Here is an 8,454-nt window from a genome sequence, read left to right as displayed (position 1 = left end):
TGTCATTTGAATAAGTTGGGTCTCTAATAATACCAGACAATATGTGAACAATATTTTATTATTATATTTTAAATAAGTAACAATATTCTGAGAATTAAACAATAACGATTTAGAAAATAACAGAACTTATACCTATTAAAAATGTCTAAATTTTATTTTACCACGTACTATTTACTGATATTTTGTTTTATAACACCTGGAAGCAATGGTCACAAAGTGCATATTTTTAAATCTGAAAGAAAGATCCATTTCATTTAATTTAAAGAATTAGGTACTGTCAAAATTTGTCAATTTGTCAAAAAATGTCATTTGACATTTATGACATACCTCTTCGGAAAGCTTGAGAAAAGTTACGTAACTTTATATTTCAAGTTCTTCTCTAGCTCTAGCTACTATAACAATTAATTTATGAGAAGTATCCACATAAAGGATGTTACTATACACATACGCATGGAGGCTTACGCTTCCAATAAATTTAATGTTGCGATTTTTTGCGATTTTTTTGACTTAACTTTTCTAAGATAGAATATATGCCACTATCAAAAAAACCTTAAATGATTATGTTCTACTTTGACCTTTACCTAGTTTTTATTCAAAAAATCAAAATAAAAGATACTTTTTTACTTACCTCTACATTAAATTTACCGCAACCGGGAATCTACGTAAAACACATTATGACAATTTTACAATAAATTTTGACAGTAAGCTAAGGTCGTTCGATTCAATTGTTATAATACTGTGTCACTTGAATGCAACGCCTACTATTTAAAAAATTGTAGAAAAAAGCCAGTTATTGGACACAAATTAACTGAAAATATAGGTTTTGCGCAAAGTTCGTTTTACAACCCCTCAAAAGAGACTCCGAATATGTTTTTTTGTTAGTTTTATGTGGTTTCCTCTTAACTAAAATGCTTCCAATCTAATGTTATTGCCATAAACGCTAACTGTGGATGTTATTTTTTGCAACTTGGTTTGGACATATTGCCTACTGTGCGCCAGTTGAGGGTTAATTAGGGGGTCCTTGAAATTATGCACCATTTTTTAGGGGTCCGCGAACTGAAAAAGGTTAGGAAACGCTATTTATGTATATTTTATACTGTAGCGTTGTCGCATGGAACAAAAATTCTATTTATAACGAACACGAACGGGAATTTCCCGGTAAAGATCGTCGTAAATTTAAAAGAAAACTCTCGAAACAATTTAGAAACATCTCTCAAAACTGCACCGAAACAATATTACCGACACGATAAATTGTCTTTTTGAGTTATACGAGTTGTTTCAACGCTAACGTGACCTTAGATAATCGTAAACGGTCTTTGAGGACACTCAAATACATTGTTTCGAGTGAAATAGCACGGAAGAAATAGGTTATTTTTCAAAGAAATAAATTAAATTCGCTTGAGAAAACTTTACAGAATAACAAAGTAATAAAGAATTAATCGTAATAAAAATAGACAGGGTGATCCGAACTGTATTTCGGAAACATCGGCAGCATATTCTGCAGATAAAAATAAGTAAAAAAGTTCGTATAAATGTATGTCCTAAAATTCTTAATTTCTGAGATACAGGATGTAAAAGTTTCATTCTAATTTCCATTTTTTCCAAATAATTTCTAAAATAACTGGTTTGAAGAGTAATAACTTTTCGTCCGTACCTGTATAAGATTACTGAGTAAAAAAATATACATTCACGAAGTTTTTTACGCAAAAAAGACCTCTTGGTAAAAATCACTACGATTAATGGTTCTCGAGATATTTGGAATCGAAATTATCATTACCTGTCACCATTGACTACCGATTAATTTATTTATTTATCTATTGATTAATTAAACATATTGACTAAATAGTTATTACACTAAAATCATAAATTTGAAATGTTTTTGTGCGAAAAATTTCAACAGAAACTGTTTTATCATCATTTTTTCGAAGAAAAGAATATGATTAATTTAAAAAATTAAAGTTAAAATTATTTTTTTAATTTTAAACATAATTAAAAGTCTCCTACGTCTATTACTGTTGACGCAAGACTATAATAGCCAATATTTTCTTATTATACACCTTTTAGTTAGTAAATAACAGCAGTTTTAACAAAATCAATGACAAAACCGCCAATTTTCATGACTATTTATGTATGGAAAAATGTCGAAAAATTGTAAATTTTTGGCTTATTTTTCAAGACGATTAAAATAATAGTAAACTTTTACCAGAAAATTATAAAAATTTCAGAAAATATAGACAATTTTATGTACTAGTAGAGTATACCCAAGTAGTATTTGGACGTTATCTAACGTCGGGTATACGTCGCGTTCAATAAACCCGACGTCGGGTACCAACGTCGGTTCGACCGCCTGACGACCCTTATTTGCACCTAAATGGGGAATACAGATTCGGGTCGCCTCGACGTCGGTATCTGACCTAATAGGGAATGTAATTCTACCAATTACCAACGTCATATTACGTTGGATTTTAGTCACTTAAAATTCGTCGCTAAGCACTTACGTTACGTTTGGTTTCATATTCGCTACCAAGAATACATAAAAACCTAACCAAACTACCTAATTACAAATGGATTCATGATCACTCCTCGAATATAACTATAAGTGCCTATCTAATTTCATATTATAATAATTCTGAATCATTAATCCAGACATCAGTTTTGTCAACGGAAGTCACTTTTTTGATATATCTGATTAAAATGCTCCGGAAAACAACGAGCGCCTTCAAAATTAGGTAGATTTATGAAATTAAAAATAGCTATAAAAAAGTTACTCGCAAAATATTTTTTTAATTTTCTAGCTGGTTTAATCATAAAACTGTACTGTCGTTCCTCCCAAACTCAACCTTATCAATATTATTCTACTAGAAATCGAAATGTGAATATAAATTTTAAAAACAAAAACGATTTTAAAATGGCTGACAATCGGATACGTGTTAAGAATGGCGGATTTCTGTGTCCGACTTAATATGAACTACCAATATACCAATTCCGATCGGGTCTCCAATATTAGTCGTCTCACACGACCGAAGTCATCAAACCGGACGACCGGCAATCGTATTATGACGTATATAATTCCAACGTACGCCACGTAACCTCACTTTGCGTATCAGTGATTTGTGGATTTGTGCAACTATATTTTAGTTTTTGTTTTCTCCTTAAAAATGGGCAGCCACTTTTTAAGCCTAACCTCACATGTCGGAGGAGGATGGGGTCTGCTGGTTTTGCTAAGCTAAAAATGAAATTAAGATGCACCAGTGTAATGCAGCATCTTCCGGATAAAAACATTTACGGGTGGAGGCAAGACATCACTACTACTATTATTATTTTGCAAAAGCCTCGACCTCTTTCTGTAAAATGTAGATGAATGTCTAAATGCCTTTTTAGTGTTTTTTTAGGCATAATAAAAAATTAAGTTTGTTTACAAAAACTTTTTATTAGGTTGTGTTCATGATGTTCATTAGGTCGCAAATACTACTTAATAGGTTGTATTTATGGACGTAAATAGAGATACGTAAATTAGGTTATAAATATGAACATAAAATACAACAAAATATAATTGGACGTTACTTTAGGGATTATCAGTGAGACGTATCCTATTCGGACAACGGGTAGACGTCGGGCTAGTTCAAGTATATGTACGTCGTGCAAGCCAACGTGGGAACAACGTTGGGAAATTAATAAAATTGGACGTTGTTATTTTATACGTCGACAGATCGTTGGATTTACCGACTCGGATCCAACGACGTCGCTTTTAAAAGGAATAATAGAAATAGCGACGTCACAGGTCGTATCACCAGCACCCGACCTAAATTTGCATAAAGTCTGACGTCGCTTCAGGTCAGATTTAGTTCGAAGTCAGATAGATGCTTCTTGGGTATAGATGTATATGGGCTTAAGTTTATTTATTTAGATTTAATAAAAAAATTAGGAACACCTGTTTTTCAAGGATTTTTGACAATAACGGTTAAAATATTGCCTACTTCTAGTACTCTACATGTAACACCTAAATGAGCTATATTTTTGCATTCTACCCCCCCTAATGAGTTACTAAATGTAATTTTATCAAGAAAAAGTCGAAAAACTAACATTTTTTGACTCTTTTTCAAAGTGACTACAAAAATAGTTAGAAAATTACAAAAACCTCTGAATTTGTCCAGAATTTTACGTACTTTTAAAACGCATAAAAGTCATAAAAGCTTTGCTTTTTGAGAAAACGATTAAAACAAGAAATCATATAGAAAATCCACGTATATTTTGATGAAACATAAAGATTCTTCTGTGAGCTACGACGAAAGCAACTCGTATTTCCAGAGATGCGCTTTAACTTTGAAGCAATTTAGCTAAATAGGAGGTATTTACTTTTAATGTTGCTGTTCTATGTGAAACGAGTAGAGTAAAAGTTAAGTTTTATAAGCCCTTCTTTCTTTCTTATTGTTGTACTTAATGGGGTTAGTAAAGTGAACGAGAAAGAGATAAAAAATCAAACTATCTAAATAGATACTTTAAATAAATGGTTTTTCAAGTTTCTCTTTTTAACACACCAAACTCAAAATATAAAAAATATTCGTATATCGCCAAAATACTGGATAAAATTGTTAATTTGGCAACAAGTTAGTACAGAAGAGAAGTTTGTTCAAATTTGCATTTAACGCTGACAACAATAATTATTATATACATACATAGTTTAATTAAATCAAAATTGAACAAATTAATATAGGAGGTACGTTTGAAAAAATGTCATAAAACAGGGTCGTAATAATATCGACAATTGCTCGTTTTAGCAAATTTGATAATTATTAATTTAGATTTATATTATTGAACATTAATGACATAGGCAAAATGCCATTTTAATGGTCTCCTGAATTGATGAAATTTTCTTTGTAGCATTTTACGTTGTCATGATTTATTTATTACAAATATTGAAATTTATTTGTGCAGTGTTGCAAAAAAATGCTGTTAAATGACGTGTAGATGTCGCTGTTGCGACCTAATACATATAGACATATTTTTTATATTTTTCACAATTAGTTGGTATCTGATACACATATTTCTATTGTCCAGGTTCAGCGCTGGATTTTTTATATACTATAACTCTGGTTCTGGGCATGGAAGTCACACCAAATTTTAAAGGATTAACGTAAGATCTACCCGAAACATTTTTGTATTATTATTTTTTTTATACATGGTTATAAAGCTATAATTTAAAATTATTTTCAAAAGGTACAGAATGTTCAAATAAATAAGAAATATCAAAGTTGGTATTTTAAACGGAATACCCTGCATATTATTACATTTTTAGTTTCTACGATTAAAATAAAGGCAAATTCACAAACATTATTGCATTTTTAAAAAGAAAAGCTTCCGGATATCAGTCAAATAAATCAAAAGTATTTACAAAATTGGAAATAGTACGCTTTATGAAAGAAGCCGATGACAAAGAACTCCTGTTAGCTAAAGTTATCAATCGTTGGAGTATTTGGAGCATGTAGGAGGGAAGAAATCACGTTTTTGACCGTAGATGCCATTAAAGATTGTCAGTCATTTATTAGTGTGAAGATTCCGAATACAAAAACTCATTTTCCAAGAGTGTTGACGATTATTGAGGGACCAATAGATGGTATCAATTTTTTACATGTATTTCGTAAGTACGCAAAACCTTGACCACTCAATGTGACGCATCAGCGATTTTTCTTGACGTATCGAAAAAATCAATGTTGCCAGTTGGAATCAATACAATTGGGGGTTTGCCAAAAAAGATAGCGAAATTTCTTGGACTCTCCAACGCCATTGAATACATTGGTAATTTTCTCCGGCGCAGTTCTGCAACTAATAATACTTATAATTAATTCAACATAATCTTTTAATCTAAATTCTTAGTAGTTAATCCACTAAAAAAACTTTAATTTTATATATTTATCCTAAAGGAGCTAATCCCTATTGAGTTTCTTTGACAAGCAGCTTTATTCATTCAATCTCCCCTTTTCTATAATACCTATCAGCCCAATCTATCTACTTATCCGTCAAGTTTTTAGGGAAAATCCCCCCAAAGAAAAACGACTTTTCTTTTCCCTGGGCTTTCCAGCGTTCCTTAATTAACCAGAAGTAGCTTGGAGGACCTTATTGAGGGGATGCTGTGGTCAGTCACGTTGGACGGATTGACCTATATACAGGGTGGCGCCTTATGTACGATGTGGAGGTTTCGAGTTGAACGGTAGTTTGTATTGAAATTAATTTTTTTAAGAATATGTACGTTAATTTAGAGTATTTTTTAAAAATATATAGGGTTATACCAGGTGTCCCCCCCCCCAAAAAAAAAATAAACGTTATTTTTTTGTAAATTAATATCCTATATGGTATATAATTATATTTATTAATATCCTACAGGGTGGTCCAAAGTGTATTCCGGAAACTTCGGCGCATATTTTGCAGATAAAAATAAGTAAAAAAGTTCTATATAAATGTAAGTCCAAAATGCTTAGTTTCGCAGATACAGGGTGTAGAAGTTTCATTTTTATTTCGATTTTTTCCAAATAGTTTCTGAAGTAACGTCAATATTTGGATGAAAATTGGTATTTGGAAGTCTTTTGACATGAGAAATTTGATTTTGATGTCAATATGACTTCTACTTGTAGAGAGCGCCACCTACATATTTTTTTGCTGGTTTGAAAAGTAATAACTTTTCGTTCGTACCTGTATAAAACTACTGAATAAAAACATTTACATTTACGACGTTTTTTTACGTAAAAAATGGTCTCTTGGTAAAAATCGCTGCTATCAACTGTTCTCAAGATATTAAAAATTTTATTCAATACATGTCATTATTGACAAAAAGAGCAGAGTTCTTTTTTCTAGGACAAAATGTATTTAGTAAGTGTCTGCTCCTGAATTGTATATAGAAGACAACAGTTTCTGTGATGAAAAACCAACAAAAACAATAATTTGGACTGGATAACTCGAGACAACAACGATTGAACCCGCATAACCATATCTACTTCGTAATTACGGTATAGTGTAATATGGTGTGCGTCGCTTGAATATTTAACTAAGTGTTATCGCATCACAGATTGGGTCCGTATATGCCAACAGGCATGGCCTCTGGGTGATTCTGTTTTGACGTGACAATAAGAACACGCACGCATTCCAGTCGTATAATCATTTCCAACAAAATTGTTCAGTGGTTGGGCGAAATAAGGGGGAGATAGTTTCCGATAATACACACAACAGCATAATTGTCGAAGTATGGGGAGTTTATTGGAAAGTTTTTCTATCTCTATAACCTGATCCTTTAGACTAATTGCCACGCCCTTTCTAATTTGAAGTTCAATAAAACACAAAGTTTACTTAAAGCAGAATGAGTTACATAGAGGCCATTAGCTTTTTAATTTTAACAGCCGGGTGGTCGGGGTTCAAAGATATTAATAAAAGGGCGCCACGAGATTATACTCTATGAACTCGGCATAAAAGATGTTACTATTAAGTAGACTTCAACACTAACCTCGAACTGTTGAGTGCAACTACCATGAACTTCAAATATGCTGTATCTCGTTAAACTTAAGTGACTCTAACTTAACTATGAGACTAGACTGTAAATAATACTATTAGAAATATTTCAGCAATTTATTAAAATATTAAAAGTTAATATTTAAAGAAATGGAAATGAATAAAAGTAAATGATTGAAATATATTAAGTCAGAATTTAAATCAATAAAAACTAAATCTATGAGGTCAAACCCCCTTATCTAACTTAATACTAGATACAATCAGGGTGGTTTATACCCATAAATCAAATCTAAAATTATACAAATATCTAAACAGTCTTACTCTACTCGATGTGATATACTTGAAAACTTCCTCCGGCTGAGCTACGGCGTATAGCTACAGGGTTGCTAAGGCGGTGTACAGCAGCTCGGTGTACTGTCACTGGAGCCCACGGATGTCAGCAGAGGTACAGGTGAAAGGTAGGTGTTGAGATTTCAAATGGTGAACATAAAAAACCCTAATTCATATTGGTTGTCTTAGAAAAGAGCCTTAATTATAGAACAAGGACTAGCACACCGTGTAGGAGTTAATAAAGGTAATAAAGAAGGACTAATCAAATCTGAACTTTACCTCAACGAGAGTTTACGATGTCCAACGGGTACCTCTATACACAGGCAACAGGAACGGATAAAATTCTGGACTGTTCTGTGCTGTACGGTCTGGATCGGTCTTCTTGCTCTACAATTACGAACAACCAAATAAGACTTAAGAAAGATAACACTCAACTAATCTTTCTACACCACGTGGGCGTGGAAAAGTCGAAAACCAGACAGCAATATGAACAAAAATCAGTTGAGCATTGACTTAGAATAGGCAGAAGAATTATAGCATACCTTGGAACTGTTCGGGGACTTCTTGGGCACGTGGAATCGGAATATCGGTCGGAAAATTCGGCTATTTAATCCCTTGACGGAAATT

This window comes from Sitophilus oryzae, unplaced genomic scaffold, assembly GCF_002938485.1.
Source record: "Sitophilus oryzae breed Bouriz unplaced genomic scaffold, Soryzae_2.0 scaffold_381_pilon_pilon, whole genome shotgun sequence".
Lineage (NCBI taxonomy): Eukaryota > Metazoa > Arthropoda > Insecta > Coleoptera > Curculionidae > Sitophilus > Sitophilus oryzae.
This window is presented reverse-complemented; position numbering follows the sequence as displayed.